This window comes from Parasteatoda tepidariorum, chromosome 1 (genome assembly GCF_043381705.1).
Source record: "Parasteatoda tepidariorum isolate YZ-2023 chromosome 1, CAS_Ptep_4.0, whole genome shotgun sequence".
In the NCBI taxonomy this organism is placed as follows: domain Eukaryota; kingdom Metazoa; phylum Arthropoda; class Arachnida; order Araneae; family Theridiidae; genus Parasteatoda; species Parasteatoda tepidariorum.
Genome location: NC_092204.1, coordinates 7,928,621 through 7,954,388, shown reverse-complemented (window position 1 = coordinate 7,954,388; position 25,768 = coordinate 7,928,621). Strand labels below are relative to the sequence as shown.

Here is a 25,768-nt window from a genome sequence, read left to right as displayed (position 1 = left end):
TAATATTTATTTATTTATTATTATTATTTTTAATTTTTTTTAAAAGTGACTTACATAAGATGAAGAAAATTCTGGCTGAGGTTTAATTTTATTTCTGAATTAATCTCTCGCAATAAAATATAAAGGAAAATAAAATGATGAATTAACGTAAAGATATAAAAAGGGATAAACAAATTTACACTGTTAATATTCTTCTGTTTTTATTTTCCATAGCAAGAATTTTTGCTATAAATTTACGTTTCAGAAAGTAGATTTCTTTTTCTTGATTAATTAAAATTATTGTCAAATTTTTTAAAAATTATTTTATTTCTTTTAATATTTTATGAACAAGGTAAAGAGATTAAGATACAACATAAGAACGGGATAGAATAATTCCTTTTTTAGAAGCTTCTTTAGTTTCATTTATAATTCCGTTTTCTATTATAATAAAATAACAATAAAGGATGAAAGTTTAAGAAAAATGGGTTGAGTTTTAAAAAAAAATTCAAACAATGAATAGAAGTTAATTAAATTTTCCAAACTAACTCGAATTATCATGTAGAAAACCTCATGCGGAAAATCAGCGAGATTAAATATTTTTTTAAAATTTAATTGATTAACTTCGATTTAATTAATGACTCTCTTTTTATTCAATTTAAAAAAAAGGATTAATTTAAAGAATGTAACTTAAAAAGTTCAAACAATGAATAAAGTTAATTAAATTTTCAAAACTAATTCGAATTATCACGTGGAAAACTTGATGCAGAAAATTAGTGAGATTAAATATTTTTTAAAAATTTAATTGATTAACTTCGATTTAATAAATGACTCTCTTTTTATTTAATTAAAAAAAGGAATTAATTTAAAGAATGTAACTTAAAAAATTCAAACCATGAATAAAGTTAATTAAAGTTTCAAAACTAATTCGAATTATCACGTGGAAAACTCGATGCAGAAAATTAGTGAGATTAAATGTTTTTTTAAAATTTAATTGATTAACTTCGATTTAATAAATGACTCTCTTTTTATTTAATTAAAGGAAAAAGGAAAAAAAAGGAAAAGGAAAAAGGAAAGGAAAAAAGGAAAGGATGTGACTTAAAAAATTCAAACAATGAATCAAGTTAATTAAATTTTCAAAAGCAACTGGAATTATCATGAAGAAAACTCATGCAGAAAATTAGCGAGATTAAATATTTTTTTAAAAATTTAATTGATTAATTTTGATTTAATAAATGAGACTCTCTTTTTTTATTTAATTAAAAAAATGAATTGATTTAGCGAATGTAACTTAAATGACTCTCTTTTTATTTATTTATTTTTACTTTTTATTTTTATTTCGGGAAGGGTTCATGTCTTCATGGGAAATAAATCCCTGTCAACAAACTGCATTATTGTACTTATGAATAGCCCCCATAAAAAAGTTCTTCAGTTCCAAGCAATACTCCATTAAATGCTCTAAAGTTACAAACAGAATAATTATTAGCTGATTTTCCTCCTCCACAAATGTTATTTTCTTCTTTTATTGCAGAAATAATTGTATTTTTGTTAGTCTTCATACGAAAACAAGATAATAAAAATTGAAATCGAAATACCTAGTCATAAAAGTGTTATGTCTTGTGTTGGAGATTTAAAATTGCTTTGATTTGATGTTTCGTTGGGAAATGTTTTGTTTTTGAAAAAGTTTAATTAAATGACAAAACTAGAATTGAAACTTATACAAGAAGTTGGTTTTTACATGATAATTGGAAAAACTCCTACCCGATTTGGCTAGATATTTTAATTATCTATTTACCAATTATGCATTTTCTACAACTGCATCGCAACTTTTTACGTAGGTTTTTTTCTCTAAAGAAATAGTGTGGTTTTTTGTAAAAAAAAAAAAATTGCTGAAAGAATAAGTTTTAATTATTTTCGCAAAATTATTTCTTATCGTTAAAATTATTTTGTAGTAGATGCCTGAAATTCATAATTAACAAAGTTGGATAAATATATATTTTTTTAATGCTATAACTTTTTGCCCTGTCTGATCAGCAATACGTCGTAAGAAAAAATATATTTTCCATTAAATAAATGTAAATGTAACTCTTACGTTTCACTTATATCGTGAGTTGCTTACCGACACACAAAACAAGTTATTTTAGTTTATTTTGTTTATTTTACAAATCAGATAGGGTTGAGCCGTGGTGGCTCAGGGGAGAGAGCTCTTGCCTTCCAATGAGGTGACTCGGGTTTGATCCCAGCGATAGCTGGTTAAAACGAATTCCGCACTCGGCTCGCACCGACCACTGTTCTGACGTGAAATATCCTCAGTGGTAGACGGATCGTGGGTTAGAGTCCCCTTGCCGTTAGGCTAACCGTGGAAGGTTTTCGCGGTCTTCCTCTCCATGTAACACAAATTCGGGTTAGTTCCATCAAAAAATCCTCATCGAAGGCAAATTTCTTTCAAACCCGAGTTTCTTTGTCCTTTGTTTCTTCCCGAGTTTCTTTGTCTTCTGGATTGGGTTCAAAATTACAAAGCTACGGAGTTGAACATTAGTAGTCGTAAACCCAAAAATTGGGTCAGCTGTTCAGTAACGGTTATAAAGAAAAATCAGGTAGGGCTTAATTTAGCAGTAATACTTAGAAAATAGGACAGATTTAGAAAATAATATTATAATAATCATAATATTAGGTAAATATTATTTAAAAAATAGGACACATCACATAAGACAATATCTTAAAAAGTAGAATATTCTACTTAAATATGATATACTGAAAATAGAATATGACACCTAAAATAATGTCTAAGAAATAGGATGGAATACCTGAATTATTGACTAGAAAGTAGGTTGTGATGCATAAAATAATACCTAGAAAATATTGTACAATATCTAAAGTAATCACTTGAAAGTAGGATATGTTACTTAATTAATAACTGAAAATTGATATGTATGATACCTAAATTACTAAACAAATATTGGATAAAACACAATTTTTCGACTTAAAAAATATCTTCTTTCACCATAAATTAAATGTAAAAATAAATTTAATATGAATTGTTTTTTTTTTCAAGGAAAAAAAGGGAGACAATTATGCCATAATTTAAACTTTTTTTTTCACGAAAATTTATGCAAATAAGTAAAAAAGTGATAAAAAAATAAAAGCTGGTATTTTTATGTTACCTATAAATTATTACTTTTTCATAATTAATCTTTTTGCTTTTGAATTCTATCGTATTAATCAAAAACTCGTTATTATTCTTATTCTCCATCCAAACAAACTCACTTGCATTTTGTTCCAAATAATCCATTTTTAAATGCAAATAACAGTTATTGATTTAGAGAAATAAAAAAAACTTTTTCTCTAAACAAATCATACAACTTTCCACTGTAATTATTACACAATTTAAAACAAATGTTAAATGTTCGTTCAAAAAATGTCAAGAAACTAGTGAAATATCGAAATATAACCTTGACTTGGCGGATTTTCAAAATAAATGAGTTCGGTATGTATTTTAATCTGATTTTTAAACAAAATTAATATTTGTGACCGAAAAAAAACAAGACTGTAAAATAGTTAATAACAAATTTCGATTGCTTTTCTATTATTTGGTTTACGAAAAAATAAAAAAATTTCCTTGTAACTAAATGAGTATTACTTTAATAGAAATCTAGTAGCTTTTTCATTTTTTCCCCAGCCAATCACGCGTTTCATATTTTTCTTTTTTTTTCGGAAAACAAACAGTAAACTATTTAGAGGTCATCAACGTTTGATAGTAACCACCTTAACAAAGGACTTAAGAATTGATTTAGTATTACGTCACTCTTGTTTTTTCCCACATTTAACACTTTTTTTTAATATTTGAAAGGAAATATTTTATTGCTTCTAGAAACTTCCTCACTAATTTCTGCGGAAACGACAGTTTATCTTATATTTGTCACTATTTTTCTTCCAAACCATCCAGGATTTCCACTGCCAAGTGGAAAAACCAAACTTTATTGTGTTTCTCAACGGAAGTTGATGTGTTGTATTTAGCACTTACAGCGAAAAACACTTTTCTTTTAAATTTGAACCACTTAGATAGAATTTAAAGACTATTTTTTGTGAAGTGAATTATTATTGCACTTGGTTTAAATATAATAAATAAATATGTTTATAAAAAAAAAGCCATATTGTATAGTATTTTAATTTTATTTTATAATCGCCGCTAAGCAGCTGAGCCATTCTTCTTTTGATTAACGGCCCTGGCCCGCGAAGCCTTTTTTTGTAGCCCGCGAATTATAATATATTAGTTGTCATTTTTCTGCGGACAATTTTCGTAAAAAATCTATATGGGTTTAAAATACTTCTCCTTCTTTAAAAAAAAAAAAAAAACCTAATTTCTTCGTTCTGTAAAATTTAACATACCAACGGTACAAAAATATTTTTTTTTGTCAAGTTTTGCACCCAAGAAAATATTTATTCAAATACAGAAATAATCGTGTATGTTGCTCTTTTTTTATTTATTTATTTTTTTCGTATTTTGTGAATATATTTTAGCATGTGTGTATCAGAAATTTTCTCGAAGAAATTCTCCGATTTAACTTTTTGAAACCACTCATTTTGGACGAAATTATTTACATTTGTAAATTTTGTAGCCAGAATTTTTTAATATGCAATTAAATATTTTTAAAAATCTACTTCTTATTTTAATTTGTAATTGATTACTTTTGTTTTGTACAACTTGATAAAATTCCGACAGTAATATTGAACTTGCTGATGAGGAAATTATACCTTTTTATTATTTTTCCGTCTTTTTAATATATATAATACATATAAATTTTTTTTTAAAAAAAAATTTTAAATATTTTTTTCAATATTTTTTTTCGATTTTGATTTTATTATTAATTTAATTTCTTCTCTATTCATTAATCTTTTTTTTTCTTCGTTCCTTCGCATTCTTAACTTATTTTATCGGTTCTATGTACTTGCAGCTTATGCTCAGTAAATAAAACTTATTATTATTTTTCCGTAATTTTCTGTGGTTAAATCTCTTTTCCTTTATTCTTTTTTGTCTTTATTATACATATATATACATATATAGCACGATTTTAACAAATATGTTCCAGGTTGCAGTGCTCATAGAAAAATTTTCTCCCACTCATAAGAGTTAGTATGGTTATAAAACCATACAAACACAATTAAGTTTATTGAGATTTTAATCGGTTATCTCCAAATTTAGGGGCCAAGGTTACTTTCTGTGAACTTGTTTTTATTGGTGTTAGTAAGGCGCCCCCTGGAGCGACCTGATGAATCCATAACCCCCTCTTCTTTCTTCTAACATATTGAATGAGGATTTTATAGAAGGGGCATCCACTTCCGATAGAGGAAGTATAAGATTGACCTTGAACCTGGCGTATTTTTTTTGTTGCGGCTTTTGTTATTTCCTCCTCACAGTGAAACTGACCCTGAACTGCAGGATCTGAACGCGGATTCTTCTTTTATTTGTAAACTGGGTCAATTTTTGAACGGCTGTCACATGTTTAGACAAAGTTTCAGAAAAATTTAATATTTAATTTAAGGATGACCTTTAAGGTGGCAGGAGGAAAAAAATAAGTCGAATTTCCATATAAGGACAACATGAATTGGATTTTAATGAGTTTAGTGTTATGTATACAATTGTTATGTATACAATATCATTAGCACTGACAAAGAGTATTTTTTGTACTTTCAGTTAAAACGGATTAATGCTAACCGGGATCTGTCCAGACATTTTGTGAATGGTCCTGTTTTTGTGAAATTGTGAAAAAACTATACATAATTTGTGAATATAAAATAAGCGTTAAGTCACATTCTTTCAACCAGGATCCTGCTTTTGTGAATTTGTGCAAATAGGGTCCTGTTATTTGGTATTTAGCCTATACTGCTCAACACAGAATATTCATTTCGAACGAATAATGGAAACAAAATCACTCACATTTTTAATAATTTCAATCGACATATTTTAAATAACACAACTTAGTAACGCATCACTTTTAATGTGTTACGCAATAAGTAAATTTACACTCTTAAATTTATAATATTTTATTTAAAAAATTGCCAGGAAATCATTTTTATTCACATAATATTCTACTAATTAATTTTATGAATAAATATACATTGATCAAGTATTTATTCACAAAAAAAATTATGATTTAATATTAATCAGAATGTGCACACGATGTTTGTAAAAGTTGAAATATTTTCCTAGTAATACATTTTACAAAAATATATAATACACACAGGTGTAACTAATCGCGATCATTAACGATAACAATGCATATCGAATACGATAACTATTATAATTACTATATTTGATAACTACAATTATACCGTGATCAGTGTCCACAAAATAACATATTAAAAAGAGAGTATCTTAAATATTATAAAAAACAATAATTATTTTATACTATAATATGAGTGTTAATAAATATTAACACTAGGTTTACGGGAAGCGTCATTTTGACGCATTTCGAATTTTATAAGGAAAATTACAAAACCCGTTTGCATTTTTATTTTATCTCTTTTAATGACTTTTATCCATTAATCGACGTAAATATATATTGAAGTTTATTTTCTTCAAAAGCATTGAAATTCTCTATGTGGTATACCTATCTCTACGGATATGCGTCAATTTCACGCGATCGTAATTTAGACAAAATTTTGAGTAAACACGCAAACATCACATCAATAATAAATAGGAATGTACCGGTAATACTTCGATCCGTTATCCGATATCGTTATCTCAAATGAAACGAGCTATAAACAACTGTTGCCGATAAGCAATAATAGAAAAAACAAACGCAGAATGTCAATTGATGTCAATATTTCATAAATATTTATCTCATATTTTCATTTTTTTTCTTACAGTAAATAAATACATTGCTTTCTAACTGCAGAGATGCCAATAAAATTTTGCAAATATAAAGTGGTGAATTATATAAGCCTACGAACTATTTAGAAATAGTGGTGGATAAAAATCTACTCAATTGAATTTATTAAACCAAAAATCACAATTAATAAACTACCACTTTAAAATATACATTTCCTGTCCGGAGCAAGTTGGCATCTCTGTAAGTGCTGTTATATGTATTCGTTCATGCGTCAAATTGACGCATGTTCGTAGAGATAAGTAGGGGAGAGTGGGGTCAATTGTAACAGGGTACGATTGTAACAGAGCAAAAATTTCGGGAGTCGGGTTCTAGATTTGGTTCCTAGGTGGCGCACAAGGTGTATTTAATAAATCTACATGTACACCCCTGATGGCAACCATTTTTATGTACTTTTGAAAGANACGCGTCATTTTGACGCATTTCGAATTTTATAAGGAAAATTACAGAACCCGTTTGTATTTTTATTTTATCTCTTGTAATGACTTTTATCCATTGATCGAGGTAAATGTATATTGAATTTTATTTTCTTCAAAAGCATTGAAATTCTCTATGTGGTATACCTAATTCTACGGATATGCGTCAATTTCACGCGATCGTAATTTAGACAAAATTTTGAGTAAACACGCAAACATCACATCAATAATAAATAGGAATGTACCCGTAATACTTCGATCCGTTATCCGATATCGTTATCTCAAATGAAACAAGCTATAAACAACTGTTGCCGATAAGCAATAATAGAAAAAACAAAAGCAGAATGTCAATTGATGTCAATATTTCATAAATATTTATCTCATATTTTCATTTTTTTTTCTTGTAGTATATAATTACATTGCTTTCTAAGTGCAGAGATGCCAACTGCTCCAGACAGGCCAAAATAATTTTTAAAAAACAGTAAATAACTAGTGAGTAAATTTTGCAAATATGAAGTGGTGAATTATATAAGCCTACGAACTATTTAGAAATAGTGGTGGATAAAAATCTACTCAATTGAATTTATTAAACCAAGAATCGCAACTGATAAACTACCACTTTAAAATATATATTTCCTGTCCGGAGCAAGTTGGCATCTCTGTAAGTGCTGTTATATGTATTCGTTCATGCGTCAAATTGACGCATGTTCGTAGAGATAAGTATATATAAGAAACGTCCGTAAATCTAGCGTTAAATAAATTTATATAACTTATATTTTATTCGAACGACAATACATTTACCTAGATTTATATATTGCGAGCTCCAACGTTTGTACTATATAAAATATTTACCAAATTCGAGTTGTTTTAGTTTGCTTAGTTTAATTCGGGAAACATCATATCCTGAGATGAGTTTAACTTGTTTATTGACTCGCTACAAGTTTTAAATTGTGTTTGGAGAAGCGACGACAGTTTTGAGAAATTCTCAGAATCGTTTTCATTCTGAATTATACTACTTCCTGGTAAATATAACGTTTAATCTTAAACGGAGGGTTTAAGTGGCTGTCTTTTTATGGGTGAGGTTTTTCAAAAATCAAATATGACTGAGCAGCTAAAATAACCGTAGCTTGTCCTTTTTACTCAATATAATTTCATTATTCGTTCGTAAAATTTTAAGCGCTTTGTTTATTGAAAAAGAGTTAGTACCTTTATCTCTTTCAGGCATATTATTCTTGTGTATAAGCTAACAAATTGCGACCATCGGGTAGGACATTTAAAGGTTTAAAAAATGACAATTATTAATTTTAAAATTTTTTATCTCTTTATTGTTATTCCAAACGTTATTGCTTTTAATGCAAGAGCAGACCTTCTGATTGTTGATGGCATACAAGCTGATCAATAAACAATGTATGATGGACATAGGCTTTCATCTATTTTATTTATTTATTTTTTACGAAAATATTTACCTCAATCTTCGCAACCTACTACTTAACATCAACCGCACTTTCAGCCACTTTGTTCGTGTTTTCTCTTAGAGTCCATGGCCATATTATTAGACGTACTATAAGATTCTATGCAAAATCTAAATTATCAGGTGATACTATACAGCTTTTTTGTTTTTACGCGACTGAAACCAGTTTGCACTTGTTTACGTTCGTGTATCAATTGGTTAAATTAGACGATATATAATATAAATTCGAAGATTGGATAAATTAGAGGATATATTATACAGGGTTATTCATAATTAAATGTAAATAATTAATGCATTGTAATGTAAATAATAATTAAATAATTAACGCAATTCATAATTAATGCATTGCTTGTAAACGCCATTTTTCTTTACTACGACTGGCTTCAGTGGTACATGTTACTGCCATCTACCGGCAACTGCTTAAATTAAAACTTGAATACTTTCGGAATAATGTTCTTTTTTGCCATATTTGTCTTCGTTTTTTTATTATAACTAAGGCCCGGATTTTGATGACATTTGCATTTTTTTGCATTTTTGGACATTTTTTGTCCTTTAGAGCATATTTTGAGATTTACAGTGCATTTTCTTTAAATTTTGGGGAGTATTTTGCATTTTGAAGCATTTTTTTAAATTTTTTGTTAATTTTTTCTAATTTTTATTATTTTTTATAATTTTTTATTATTTCCCTGACTTCCAAACAATGAAGGAAATCTCTAGGATATTAAAAGGTGAAGCAACATCTTTTCACATTGAAGACGAATTGTCAGTAAGTGTGACCGTCCTTTTCAAGTACGCACCAATAACATCAGTAGACGTTGAAAGAAGCTTCTCCTGGTATGTTTCATCCACTACANATATTTGTCAAACTTTAATGAACGTAGAACAAGTATTGCATTGCTTTATATTTTTTGAAACGACTCATAATAATTTTAAAGAGTAAAACATTGTTTTAGTTCAACATTTTTACTTCTATTTAAGTCATGTCATAAGGCATTTTTAGCGCAATTTTCGCATTTTAAGGGCATTTATTGCCGTTTGTAAGGGCATATTTTGCACTTTTTAAGGGCATTAATTGAGATTTTTTAGGTCATCAAAATCCGGGCTCTAATTATAACGCTTCGAAACCCAGGAAGGAATTATGAATAACCCTGTATAAATATAGAATATTTATTATATCAGGTATTATATTAGCATATTATAATAATTAGACCCAATTATTGACTCCTGGTGGCTGAGTGGTAGCACTTCGCGCTCCCGTGCCACAGGTTCTGGGTTCCATCCTCGGGCTGGGCAAGGTTGACTTAGCCTTTCATCCCTTCAGTGGGTCGATAAATGAGTACCAAGCTTGCTTGGGAACTAATCGCAGGGGTTTTCGCGTTCGGCTGACCACCTAACCGGTTAGCAGACCGCTAACATCTGCTCCTGCTCCACAGAGTTCAAGGCCAAGAAAACTGAGATGGGCACAGTAGGCCTTGGCCCACCATGGGCTGTCGAGTCACTAAGTTTAGTTAGTATAGTACTCCAAATTATTAGACTCACTGTAGTTTTTTGATAATGACATGTTTTGCACGAGTTTATAGGCAACAATTTTGTATTTAAACATACCTGTAATGGGTTTTTATTCAGGAGATTTTTTTTTATATACTTCCTATTTGTATTTATTTTTAACTTATTGCATTACAATGTTAACTAATTGATACACGAGCGTAAACAAGTTCAAACCGGTTTCTGTCTCGTAAAAGCAATAAAGTTGTTATAGTATCACTTGATAATTAAGGTTTTACATCGAATCTTATAGTGCGTCTATTAATTTGGCCAGAGACTGTACGTATTCGTTATTAAAAATATAATAAATGAACTTTCTACGTTCAAATTGAGTATAACAACAAAGTATAAAGAACAAAAATGTAATTTATTTTTTGAAAGAAAAAAAGCCTTTTTTCACATTTATTTACTAGTTTTCAAATTTTTGAACGAAGTGGCTCCTGCTTGGGCTATTTCGGATCGTTTTCTTATTTTAATAAAAATTGAATACAATTCACATGTTAGACTATTGTAACACTTTGTACAAGAATTTACGAATGAAATGACACTGTGAATATTATTTTTTTTTGATATTATGTTACAAAATATTATTATTTTTTTTTTTTTGATATTTAAACAGTAAATAAAATTAGGTTTGAAAATCATGAGAAAATTTTGACGGTAAACTATTTACTGAACAAATTACGGCCTACAAAAATGCCAGAATAACCAATGGCAACCTTTTTCAAGTTTCCCAAAGCTATTACAGTATCTTCAGATATCGTAAAAACTATTTTTTTAAGCCCGTAAATACTCACATGTACTGTTTTATTTGTTCAGAACAAAGATTAATAGCTTTTTGTGTTGGACCAAAGCATGTTGTAATTCGTTAACTGTTATGTGTTTGGCTAATTTTTATTATTGAGTCAGGAAAAAAAATATTAGTTTGTAAAAGTTGACTTCCTTTGATCTTCAAGAAAGTTCAGGCAAATATTTATATTATGACTTGGAGGTTGGGTAACAAAATGAAAAACAATATTATATAGATCTTTCCATTAAAATTTTTTCATCAAATATAGACGCTTAGATTAATTTTAAATTCTGCGAGGTTTTTAAGGATTTAAATTAGCATAATTTATAGTTTGCAATAAATAATAAAAAAAGGGGGTGCACATTCCATTTAAATTTTTATCTGTAGCTTTTCGACATAAAAATAAATTGCCACGGGAAAATAGTATCGTTTCTCATGTGTTGTTACAACAATTACACGCCAAATGCTCTACTGCGCATGAGTAGATCTTTACCAGGAATTTTCCATGTTGAAATCTATCTTAACACTTCCTTCAAGCAAAACGACTGACATTTTCAGATCGTTGGTCAGAGCCAAAAATAATCCTTGGTACCGTTTGCCCATCCATTTCAGCATTCTCGGATTTGCGTGATGGAATGTCGAAGGAAATAATAGCATTTTTTCTGATTGTTTTTCGACTAAATTTAGTTTTTTTATTTTTCTCCTGTTAATTAAAAATCGTAGAGCAAGTCTTCTTTGATCATGTCCAGTTCTTCAATCACATAACTCGGATCAAGTCTAGTTCTTTAATCACATAACTCGGTTCAAGTCTAGTTCTTATGTCACAAAACTCTGATCAAATCTAGTTCTTCAACGGATCAAGTCTAGTTCTTCAATCACATAACTCGGATCAAGTCTAGTTCTTATGTCACATAACTCGGATCAAACCTAGTTCTTCAATCTCATAACTCGGATCAAGTCTAGTTCTTATGTCACATAACTCGGATCAAACCTAGTTCTTCAATCTCATAACTGAATGGTCAATCCATGTTCTTCATTATCTTAACCATTCGATTTATCTATTGGGTTCAAAATCGAACTTATGACTCGTCAGCAAGTTGAGTTCCTTAATCTCATATCTTGAATCTTATATTTCATATTTTGACTCGAGTACTTCAATGCCCTTTATATAATGAATCATATCTAATTAGTTATCATATAACTCAAATGAAATAAAATTCTTTAATCGCATAACTAGGATCAAGTGCTGTTTTTTTAATCTCATTAAGCCTAATTCTTCAACCCCATGATCAATTCCAGTTCTTTAATCTCATAACTTGGATCAAGTCAAGATCTTCAGTCTTCTAAATTGGATCGAGTCAGATTATTTGATTTTATATTTTGAATCAGTGTCTTCAATCTTATAATTCATATGAAGCCAGGTCCTTTAATCTTATAACTAAGATAAAGTCCGATTTTTTTAATCTCAAAGCTCAATTTTTGTTCTTCCATCTTATCAAATCAAATTTTTTTCTCTTTTTAACTCGAATGAAGTCAAGTTTTTAAATTATATATCTCATATCAATCCAGTTTTTTTTAATTCAATCCAGTTCTTTCCACATGGTCAAATTAAATTTTAAAAAAAATCAAAATGATGAAAGATTTTGACATATATTCATATTTTGGAAATTAATTGTTATAATATTAACGATTTACCCAAAGTTATTGAAATTACAACCGTCGTTGAACAGCTGATCCAATTTTTGGGTTTACGACTACTAATGTTCAACTACGTAGCCTTGAAATTTTCAACCCAATACAGAAGACAAAGGAACTCCTGGATCAAGTATTGGGAGAAATTTGCCTTCGTGGAGGGCTTTTTGATGAAACTAACCCTCATTTGCGTTACATGGAGGGGAAGACCACGAGAACCTCCCGCAGTTAGTCTGGCGGCAAGGGGACTCTAACCCATGATTCGTCTGCCAATGAGGATATTTCACGTCAGCACTGTGATCGATGCAAGGTGGGTGCGGAATTCGTATCGACCAGCCATCGCTGGGATTCGAACCCGGTTCACCTCATTGGAAGGCGAACGCTCTATCCCCTGAGCCATCGCAATATTGAAATTAAAATAAAAAAAATAAAAAACATTTATGCATATTTTTTCAATAAGTCGTCAATTGCAAGGTGGGGGTGGCGCATAAATCATTCGAGGCCCACATTTGCAGCCGAGTCGCGGGTTTATACACCTAGCGTAGAAGATTCCAGTTTGCTTACTGGTCATGACGCAAAAAATTATGCCTAACCATTTTACTGACTTTTAATTAGTAGTTTATGAATTCCTTAATTAAAAAAAAACCTTTTATATATCTGTTAGAAAGTTTTTATTAGTAAATACGGCATTGTTTCTATTTTATTGCTGTCGACCTGTCAAATTACTTTTTATTTCCTCGTCTGAAACCTCTCTTTTCAAAACAAGGCCACGGGGCACAGACTTCTACGAAATAAGAGGAAGTATAGAAGGTTAAGTCTGCCATTTAAACCGTGAGGTCCACTTCCGTACGATCCTCGTCTCTTGTGTTTGTTTCTTTATTTAAATAAGCGACCTGACGGCCATTTTCATTCCTTTTGGAATCAAAGTTTGATGGTAAACAAAGCGACCTCATCATTTTCAAACAGCTCTGTGACCACTTAACCGAATGCCCGAACCGGTCCCAGGTGATAATCGTCTGCTCCATCTTAGTTGCCAACCTTCAAATGATAAATAAAACATTTAAAAAGGAAACCAAACAAAATTACGCCCATCTTCCATTATTGACACATTGGCCTTGCTGAGCGTTTATAATTTTTTTTCTTTTTCTTCAGATTGCTCACTTCTTTTCTAAGTCTATAATCATGCATCTACCTTTCCCGATGAATCAGTCTTTTTGTAAACTTTTTTTTTTTTTTAATGGAACTTTTTTTAGAGTGTCAACTATACATGCCTGATTGAATTTTGAGAGGAAAATAAATATTTTGGAGGAAAAAGAAAACTAAAATGAAGGAAAATCACAATAAGAATTCTTTAGTTTTAATTTAATCATAGCTTTTACTGAAGTTAGTTTTTTAAGTGAAATATTTCTTATTTAAAACAATTAAAGTTTAATAACAATAAATGTAAACAACAAAACTGTAATTATTTTCGTTTAAATGAAAATAATGAAGGAACAATTTTTTTTTAATAACTGCGTTTTTCAAGCGTGGAAAAAAGGGAGAAAATAATTCAATTTAATAAAAACTTTAAAAAAAAAAAAAAAAAAAAAAAAAAAAAAAAAAAAAAAAAAAANTTTTTTTTTTTTTTTTTTTTTTTTTTTTTTTTTTTTTTTTTTTTTGAGAGACATGGATTTAAAGTCGCGATCGACATTGTAAAACTAACGCACCCTTCGATTTGCGTTTTAGGTGCAACAAAAACAGACTATCTTCTACAATTTAGTTAATTTAAAAAAATGTTTTTTTTTTCTTTTTTAATTTTATTTATAGCTGGTCGGAAAGGAGGCTAAATTTCAATCAACGATGTTTTTCAAAGCTTGTTCGCCAAGTATAGTACCTTACATTTGAGGCAAAGTTATAAGTTAAAAATAAATATATAATCTTGACATAAAGAATTATTTGTGCTTAAAAGCGGTTAAATAGCGTAAATATTTAAAATAATAAAAAAAAAAAAATATTTAAAAAATCGCCAATTTGGCGAGATTTTTCCATACAAATAAATATTATTGGAATCAATGAATAATTCATATTTTTTTTTCGCAAATTTTTGTGAGCTTAGATAATGCAACATTGAAATAACTTTTTTTTAAATTTTATTTTTATAACCGTCGTTGAATAGCCGACCCAATTTTATGGGTTTACGACTACTAATATCCAACTCCATAGCCTTGTAGTTTTGAACCCAAAGTGCTTGTAATTTTGAAGTGCTTTTTGATGGAGCTAACCCGCATTTGCGTTACATGGATAGGAAGACCACGGTCAGCCTGATGGCAAGGGGACTCTAACTCATGATCCGTTTACCACTGAGGATATTTCACGTCAGCATTGTGGTCGGTGCAAGCTGGGTGCGGAATTCGTATCGACTGGGACTCCAAACCCGGTTTGCCTCATTGGAAGGCGAACGCTCTATCTCCTGAGCCATTGCTGCTCTGAAGTAACTTTTGAAGTATTTACAAATTAGTTCACAAAAAGTTTTTAATTTTTAGAAAATTGACGTTTTGCATCATTTTCATTATTATCATAGATGGAGCTAGTTAACGATGGACACAAATTGATCTTACAGTTATGAATAACTTATTATTCATTAATAACTTACATAAACAGCATACAACATTCATGAATAACTTGCTGTAGTTTATTTACGTCGCACTAGAGCTGCACAATGGGCTATTGGCGACGGTCCCGGAGTATGATCGAAGACATGCCAACATATTAATTTTGATCCTCTGCAGAGGGGATGGCACCCCCACTTCGGTAGCCCGACGACCAGCACGTGAAGTCGAGCACTTTACGATAGAACAGTTTAACGATAGGACCAACATGAATAACTTACATAAACAGCATATTATTAGCTAAATTGTTTCGCATGATGACAGAGTCTACGAAACACAGCCTTAACGATAAACTGCATTTGAAGATAAATTCTGCTTGGTGCATTCAGGAAATGATTAAAAAATTGTACTTTTTTAAAATTCAACGCAGAACTCCAATTTAAATTTGAGTATCGCGCTATTTAGAAAATAATCGGAATTTAGATTTCTTTTTGCGATAACATCACGATAAATTCTGCTTGTAGACCTTGCAGTGGATGGAAATCGATTACAACTTTATATTGTCATCCAGCACTGAGTTTTAGAAGCTAATCTTAAAGTAGTTGAAGTTTTGATCAACGATACATTTTATTTTATTGTATAATTTTAAATTAATGTATTTTGATTTTTTATTATCTTTATTGAATTTTGCAGAGGAAGCTCATTAGCATATTAAATTTATGAAAAACATTGTCCATTGTTAAGTGACACATACTTTTGACGCGGCATGCCAGTTGTGAAACATTGTTCTTTCGACAAATTGTGTCTAACTATTCTTTTTGCATTGTTATTGAGTAAATATAAACTCATCCGGTTATCTGTAATCTATTTCGTAAAATGTCTGGTTAAGTAATGTTTATCAATTACTATTTTTTTCTTCCTTCCCAGTCATCTGATTTAATTCATTTGAAAAATAAAATTAAATAAATAATTTCAGAGATCTGTTCAGACATTTTGTGAAAGATCCTGTTTTTGTAAGATTGTGAAAAAATTACTAGTCATTTGTGAATATAAAATAAGTGTTAAGTCACATTCTTTCAGCCAGGGTCCTGCTTTTGTGAATTTGTGCAAATAGGGTCCTGTTATTTCAAAAAACTTTTTCAAGGAGTTTTTAAATTGTAAATAGACACAAGATTATGCTTGTAAAATTATAAATAAAAGAAAATAAAATTTTCATAAATAAACAGCAATTGCTGTTACTTAATTAAAGATGCAACATTCAAATATTGGTTTTTAGCCTATACTGCTGAACGCAGAATATTCATTTCGGACGAATAAAGGAAGAAGCGTCTGCAGAAGACAAAACTTAGTTCGTTTACGCTTGTCTTTCTCTCACCCCCCTGGGAAGGGTTTATTCGATTAACAAAACAATAATGAAGATTAACAAATTAGTGAAGGGTCCGATTGAAAGATGAAATATTTTGTGAAGGGTCCGTTTTTATGAAAAGACATTTTGTGAAGGGTCCGATTTTTTAAAATTTTACTAATAAGAATTTCACGCTGCGGATTTAAATGTTTTCACTTAACATATATTTGGTTTTAATTGCAATAAAAATCGATGCTAATAACGCTTTAATTAATGACTTTAGTACTAGTAAAATGAATTAAATTATTAATTAGGTGGCCTCACTCCCTGATCGCTGCGTTTCCCATCACCTCAAAACTGCTCTCGCAGTCTTTTTTCAGAATCCTAATTCGAGATCCTAATATGACCACAGAGAGCCGCTGTGGTTCAGAAGATAGATCGTTCATCTTCCAAAAAAGTCGCCGAGACTCGAATCCCAGTAATACGACGGCTGATCGACACGAATTCAGTTTCGGGATCGCACTGACTACGGTATTGACGTAAAATATCTTCCAGTAATAGACGGATCATGGATTCGACTCTTCTTGCCGTCGGGCTAACAGTGAGTGGTTTTCGTGGTTTTTTTCTTCTTCATGTAACGGAGATTCGGATTTTTTAACCATCAAATAGTCCTCCAGTGAGGCTATTTTGTCCCGATGCTTGATCCAGGAGTTCCTATGTCTTCTGAGTCAGATTGAAAATTACAAGGCTACATTTATAGTCCTAAACTCAAATATGCGTCGGCTCTTTCAACGCCAGTTATAAAACAAAGTATGATCACAGAAGTTGTTGACCGGGTTTACATATTTTCTAAAATTTATTAATAATATAAAGAATATAATTAATGTTATTTATTCATTTACTAGTATTTAATTATTTATTTAATTATTTATTCATTTTAACCAGCCGAATTTTTTGGCAAGTTGCGAAGCTGAGAAACTTTGAAACTATCTGAACTTTTCAATATTTTATATTAAATTTTAAAAAAAAAATTGTATGTTTTAGACGATTCTAAAATATGAATAGTTTATTTTTTAATTATTTAGTTTTTTTTGCCATTTAAGTATTTTATTTTTAATTCCTTCTTAGCGATATTTTGTATTTTACCCAAAATCCAGATATTTTTTCTTGATAATTTTTCAAATAGTGTCCTAAATACACGCATGTCCATAAATTAAGGATAATTCCAGCTCTTGCAAATAAAGGTTCAGAAACAAAACAAACCTGTATTATTCATAAAATCAATATATTGAACAAAAGTTATAAATAAAAGAACGGTGTATGTGTTTATATCCATTTATAAAAACTACAATTTTTGCTCCCTTTGAGCAATTATAAAAAAAAAATATCTCCTTTACGAAAACTTAATATTTCATGGTTGGTATATTGGTTAATAGATTATATTAAAAGTCCGCGTAAAGCTTATGCATGCATAGTAACAATTTATCGAGTTGATCTTATGAAGATTACTCTACTCAGAGTTGCAAGTTCACTACTAATGGTTAACTCACAATGGTTAATTCACAAGAATGAACATTTTATTTTATTTTTGATTAATTAAATTTATTCGTATTGATTTCGTGTAAGTGATATGTTAGATTCAACTAAAGCCAAGATAAAAGAAAATAATCTAAATTTCATTGCATTGTGTTAAAAATGTCGTCAAATTCAATCTTTTGTTTTAACTTAGATTAAAGGTCACGTGATTTATTTTTCCAGAAGATGAACGATTAATAATGGTTGGAGTTCAAGATTTTTTTTCTATCGTGCTCGCCGTGCATTTTGCTACATATATCTTTGCGATTTCACGAGTTTACTATTTGAAACATAGATATGGAAGGATTATAAGACTCCACGCAGCAAAGCAAATCAAGAATCGAAAACTATAGCGAAGGCGTTTTCAACAACAACAAAAAAAAGAGTTTTTTTTCAAAAAATAGTTAAAAGAAACAGCAGACTTTTAAGAATAATTTTATTATAGGAACGGAAAAAAAATTAAAAAAAAAAATTTCTGTAAAAATTTTTTTTTTTAAATTTTTTTACTTTTTAAAAATAAAAAAGAACTTTTAAAAGTAGCTCAATCTGGCAACACTGGTTCTTAATGATTTTTAAAAAAATAAATAAATAGAACAAAATAAAAAGAATAATAAATAAATAAATAAAATATCTTAAATAAATTAACTGATTTCTGTCATATCTATTTTAAGTTTATCATGAATTTGTTTTCTCTAATGATCCTAGGTTGAGGGATGTATATTGTATGTAATTAGAGTAAATCATCTTTCTTTTTTTATGACCTTACATTCATTCTTTTTACTATCCTTTATATACAAACCGTCATTTTGTCACTTCTTTATTAAGGAAATCAAATCTCAATTTATTCAATATTTCATAGGATTCTCATTTGCTTTTTTTTTCTTTCTTTCCCACGAAATTGCTTTTTTTTCCTTTCTCCTTTTCGAATTTTGTTTTTCGTCCTCATCATTATTCATTTCATTTTTTTATTATTATTTTCTTTAAAATTGGAAATGGCTTGCCCTGTAAAACGTGTTTTGGCCTGATTTAAAATCTGATAGTTAACATAATTTTCTTTAAAATTAGAAATGGCTTGCTTTGCAAAACGTGTTTTGCTGATAGTCAACATAATTTTCTTTAAAATTAGAAATGGCTTGCGCTGTAAAACGTGTTTTGGTCTGATTTAAAATCTGATAGTCAACATAATTGCCCATTTATGTAATGTAGGATCAATAAGTTTACAGAAAATAATTATTCTTGTATAAAAAAGCAACGTTTTTAAACCTTATTGTTTGAGATTATTTGAAAATTTTATGAAACCATGCATTTAGTCGATTTGAAACCATACATTTAACCATGCATTAATATATCGCATTATATCATTAAAAGATAATTGTTACCCAATTGTTCCTTGCTTTCTCATAGGACAAAAAAACCACATGATAACTGATTTTTAATGTACTGAAAAACTCTTGACATCTTTGACTGTTGTCTGCACAAATTTAATAAAACTCATAACCTCCGAGTTAACTCGTAAATTATTTATCTATTCCTTATTCAATCGTTTTCACCAGTAATATTTATTTATCATCCCTTCTTAATATTATTCCTTAACAGTATTATGTTCTTGATTTTGATCATTGTTCAAAATTAAAAGAGTGAAACTGAAGGTGTTACTTTTTTGTTTATATATATAATTTTATAATAAATTAATTTCATACATAATAATTAATTTCATTACATAATAATTAGTTTCATATTTTATGTTAAAATTATTAAGTTACTGCTTTACTATTATTACGCGGTAAATAAGCTACGCTTTCTTTTATCATAAATTACATAATTATAAATATATAAGTAATTATATATTTATAATAAATTACATTTTATAAAACAACATATACAAAATAACTATTTAAAATAATAAAGCAACTATAGGAATTAACTTTTTGCTCTTACTGCTAAAATTCTCTTTGTAAAAGAATATTTAACTAGTTTTTATAGAAACCAAAAAATAAAAAAAAACAGATTAAAATTTAAATGTGTGTATAACGTTGCCTGGTAAAATTGTTAGGTTTAAATTAAGTCTCAAACTATGCGAAAATTGATTCTATGTTAAACATAATAAAAAATTTTGGAATTTTTAAAAATTTTTATCCTAAAATATTTTAGAAAAAAATATTTTAGATTCTTCCAATAAATATTTTAGAATTCAAATTAAATATTGCAGTGTTTTTATGATATCGTGATTTTCAATCGTGAATTTTTTAGATTTTTAAAAACAAGCATTTTGGATTCTAAGTAATGTTTTGAAATGTGTATGTTTTATATTTCCGAAAAGAAATCTCAAGTATTTAAATATATATTATTTGCGTTTCCCATAATACTGAAGTCTGTTTAAAAACGCGTGAATAAAACGTAAAAAGACGTTAGTGTAGCGTAGCATCTTCTACAAATTCCCAGGGGTGAATATCCTATCTTATGAACAAGATGGTTCAGATCTACTATTGTATTGCATACCTTTATTCCTTCACACAATAAAAAGGAAGTAAAAATCATCCACCTAAATCATTTTTAGTGGTTTCTATCAATGGACTTAACTCTGTAATATCTTCGGAAATCTGATTATGAAAAGATACATCATCATTCTTAGAGATTTCTTTTTCTTTCTCCCTTAAGTTTAAAAGGGCAACAAAAATCACAAAAACCAGTGATATTTCAAGGAATGCAATTTTCTTTTCGAAGTATTTTCTTGATCTAAGGTTTTCATGTACCACTACTGAACTCATTTTCGTCTGACCTTTTCTTTGCCTGCCTAATGTTTTTTTTTTCTTCCTATAAAAATAATATAATTTAAAAAAAGAAATAATAACAAAAATGAATTTCGAAAAATAACCTGAAAATCAATGTTTGATCAAAAATTGTTAAATCACTATGAAGTGAATAAATTGTAAATTAGAAAACCTATTTTGAATTGCAAATTAGAAAACGATTATGAATTGTAAATTAGAAAAAGATTTTGAAACGTAAATTAGAAAACGATTTTGAAACGTAAATTAGAAAAAGATTTTGAAAATCTTTTATTTATAAAATCGTTTTCTATTTTTAAAAAAAATCCTAATACCATTGCTGTCAGCTTTTTCATTTCAGCTGAAACGTTTCCTCAGTGGTGCTAAATTATGTCATTTAGTATTTTTCTGAGTTTCATGAATTTTATTCGGACTGATTTTGTTCACCTGATATAAATAATAATAAAAAAAAATGTTCAAAAAGATCTCTCTAAATTAAAATAATTATTGCTAATTTTTATTTCGCAAACTAAACTAACTCAATGACTTGACGACCAGGAAGGGTCGTGGCAAAGCCCATCCCAGTATTCTTGACCTTTTGCTCTAACTGGATGTTCCGCTTGGGTGGTCAGCCGAACAAGAATAGTATTTAGTCCCCTAGCATGTTTGGTACTTATTTTATCGACAAACTGGAAGTCGGACAAAGCTGATTCCTCTAGTTTTTACTTTCCTATCACATATTTTAAAAAAATGATTTGAAAAATTAGGATCTGAAACCTAGTATTTTGCGTTAAAACCAAGTTTTTAAAAGTAGTTCCTAACAATTTTAAGGGATAAATTAAACATTCTTTTTTATCATTTCAACAAAGGATTAAATAAATATACCTTTGGAGAGTCATTTTAGTTTTTTAACAGTTCAACAAAGAAAAAATAAGTGTTCTTTATTGCTAATGAATTGATTAAATTAATTGTATTTGTGAATGAATGATTAATAACGATTTAATGAATGATTAATAATGAATTAATTTTATTTTTAATTCATTTTTCGCTCTGCAATAAAAAATAAAATAATTGTTTTTCGTTCTTTTTTTTTAACGTTTTAACAAAAGGAGTAATATCACTCATGTTCCATTCCGTAAATAGTTTCTTCTTGTGTCCATTTTTAAAATAGTAACTTACATTTTACTTCTGCGTCGTAAATTTTTCTAAGAACTGTATTCAAAATTAAATGTAACTCTAGTGATCAAATATATAATGACGTAATTGAATTGGATATCAACTAGTGACATCATCGTAGGTAAATCTTGACATTTGTCAATTCGGAAGCCTATCAGGTAAAAATGAATATTCTTTTTAGTAGTACTCTTCTTATTACTTTTACAAACGGATGTGACGCTTTTAAGGACATTCACGTTAAACATTTAATAAAAACCTCTATTTTTGTTTTTGAAGTAGTGTTTTAAACACCTATTGAAATATAATTTGCTAAATGAATTACGAACAAATTTTATTTCGTTTCTACAATAATATATTTATTCCATTTAAAATTTATTGATAGATAATAGCTTCAGATATTTTTTTAGACGGAATGAGATGTCAAAACTTTTTTAATTAAAACTGCAAATGTGCTATTTTTCCATAAATTACCAAAAAAAAAAGAAAAGAAATTGCTCTGTATCGCATTTTATTAAAAAATTCTTCGAAAAAAATTTGCTAAATCATTTATGGCATGAAGGCTGATTTTTTTGCCTTGACAACCAGGCTCTTTTAGCGAAAGTGACCTACGACTAATTATTTATAACAAAATGAGAATTGTTCATTTTCAAACAAATTCCTGAACAACAAGACAGTCTTTGAAAATCCTATCTATTGTCATCAAAAATATAAATATTGTAATAAAATTTACTGAACTAATTATTAAAATAAATTTCTATTCATATATTGCTATGAAAAACAAAAAGCGTCAAAAACTGTTTTCGGTGAAATGACCTACCATTATTTGCTCATAACAAAATGCGGAATGACCATTTTCGAATAAAATCTCAACCTACCGGCGATTGTTCGGAAGTCATTTGTTCGAAAGGAGACTAAAAACAAAGAAGAAAAAATGAATCAGCGGAAGCCAGCTTCACCCTTCCTTTATATTCTAAATTGTCTCGTGGGTTTGTTTGCAAAACCTTCCCCGCAACTCGTTTTCTCGTCCATTCAGTTTTTAATTCGAGGCCACGGAAAAAATCGAAGCAGCTCGCTGGAGCAGAAACCAAAATAGTCCTGTTTTTCAGAACAACGGGAAAAGATACGTTCTTGTGTTGATTATAGAGTAATGGTTGAGTTGCATTTGGCGAACTGAACTGAACGAACTGGTAACTCGATTTGGAATCTTTATTAGACGATAGCGGCGAATTGAGTTGTTCACCATTGGTTTTATTGATCTTCAAAATTGTATTTGTGAATAATTGTTTGGTTATTGTGATGGTTATATGCTTCACGGATAACTTGAAAATGGTAATCATTTCCCTTTTTTTTTAACTGCTTTATCTGAAAAGTAAACACTTAAATCAAATTTTGTTCTTAATTTTTTAAAATTTCTTTCAAATAATATTTTAATTGGACAAACGGAACGATCTAGAAACTCTATTTGGAATCTTTATTTGACGATAGCGACAAATTGAGTTGTTTACTATTGGTTGTATTGATCTTCAAAATTGTATTTGTGAATAATTGTTCTGTGATGGTTATATGCTTCACGGATAACTTGAAAATGGTAATCATTTCACTTTTTTTTTTTAACTGCTTTATCTGAAAAGCAAGCATGAATTAAATTTTGTTTTTAATTTTTCTAAATTTATTTCAAATAATATTTTAATTGAACAAACTGAATGAACTGGAAACTATTTGGAATCTTTATTTGGCGATAGCGACAAATTGGGTTGTTTATCATTGGTTTTATTGATCTTCAAAATTGTATTGGCGAATAATTGTTTGGTTATACTGTGATGGTTATATGCTTCACGGATAACTTGAAAATGGTAATAATTTCACTTTTTTTTAAACTGCTTTATCTAAAAAGTAAACACTTGAATTTTGTTTTTAATTCTTCTAAATTAATTTCATTTAATATTTTAATTTGATATCAAAAAATATTTTGGTTTTTAAATAAAAGAAAAATTTTGTTCAAGCGGCTTAATTTTTAATACACTGCTGGTGGAGGAATGTGTGCTCTTATGATAAAATTAGTACCCCTTTGGAGAAAAAATTTAAATTTCGCCAGCAAAAACTATTGCATTTTTATATACTTCAACTATTAATCGGTAAATACTTTCACGACAATTGGATTTCAATTGACATTTTGATTGTATTCCAAACTTATTTGCAATTTTCGTTCATTTGTTTTAAGAAAAACTATAAATTCTATTTGCGTAGCAATTCTATTTGCTTAGGAAAAACATTCAAATTTCGCCTGTTGAATAAATCGCGATATTAAATAATGGTTTAAAAAATGCATTTAATAATAGAGAAACATTGTATTTAATAATGATAGGTAGAACATTTTTTGAATTGTAAGTCATTCAAATGTTTACTTCATATTAAGTTGTGTCATTTCAAATAACACAATACAAAATATGAACGAAAGGAGTCAAACAGGTCTTGAAAAATAAAGTATAAAAAATGAATTATTTGAAATTTTATAACTCAAAAACCATTCAACCCATTTCGATCAAATGTTTTATTTTGCATATTAAAATTACATTCATTTATTTAAGAAACTTACTTTGATTTATTTTTATTGAATTGGAAGGTAAAAATTTATTTACATTCCAATTCAAATTTTTATAAAATAAAAAGATAAAGAAGAGTTACATAATTATTGAAAGCTATTTCTTTACATATAGCTATTTTTGTATGAACGAATTTCAAAATTGTGTACAAAAATTTTTCGATTCACTTTAAAAGTTTTCGGATTGACTTTCATATCCTGCCTATGTACGCGTTTCAAAACGTCGCAAAATACTCTTCCTTCTTCAGCATTCCTATTTATATTGAAATCACCGTCAAGACAGTAATTATACGTTAATAATAAAAAGAATATAAAAGTACTTTAAATTATTATTATGTAAATACACTGAAAATGCCGGCTAGTGAAAATAGAAAGAAAAACAGCAGCGGTCGCCATAGTAACGCACGCAATGACGACGCATGCGCACTGTTTACTATTACTCTTGAAAACAGTCGAAAAGTGTGTGGACGCCATCAAGTCCAAACCAAGACCCATTTTGCCAATGGGCAAAAGAAAAAGAAAAAAATCTTAGGCTAAATATGATTCGCTAGCCTCACAGACAAAAGCATTGAACAGAAGAATCAGATCGTTGTTAATTTTTATTAACAAACGTTTGTTAAAGATTACTTTGAAATTTTTTTTATCATGAATCTGAGCCCGTTGAAGCCCATTTTCTCTCTTAAAAAAAATAAATAAATAAATAAAAAAAATAAAAAATAGCAAGTTTAAAAAATTCAGTTGTCTCCTTGGCGATTGTGGTTTGCGTGGCAGATCACGATACTGTAAAAATATCCTTACTCTCTGCGAAAAATATTAAGAAAGCAACTATTTTATTAACTATAATAAAATAGTTGCTTTCTAATAACAAATTTTAAATTTAAAATATATTTATATTATATTTAGATTTTATCATATTTAAATATATAAATATATA

The 25,768-nt window shown here is 28.8% G+C and overlaps 1 protein-coding gene across 6 annotated transcripts in view; it reads left to right on the top strand.

The window, feature by feature from the left end:
• Positions 1 to 25,768, top strand: part of LOC107447362 (sodium-dependent transporter bedraggled) — a 113,053-nt gene that overhangs the window by 31,801 nt on the left and 55,484 nt on the right. The window contains exon 1 of one of the 6 annotated variants that reach the window (XM_043041208.2): positions 23,263 to 23,561. The exons of 3 other annotated variants lie outside the window; for them this stretch is intronic. The gene's annotated coding sequence lies outside the window, so the exon portion shown is untranslated. Of the gene's footprint in view, positions 1 to 23,262; positions 23,562 to 23,798; positions 23,821 to 24,061; positions 24,086 to 25,768 lie in introns of those variants that run through there. 2 more of the 6 variants (XM_071185079.1, XM_043041210.2) reach the window with 2 other exon arrangements.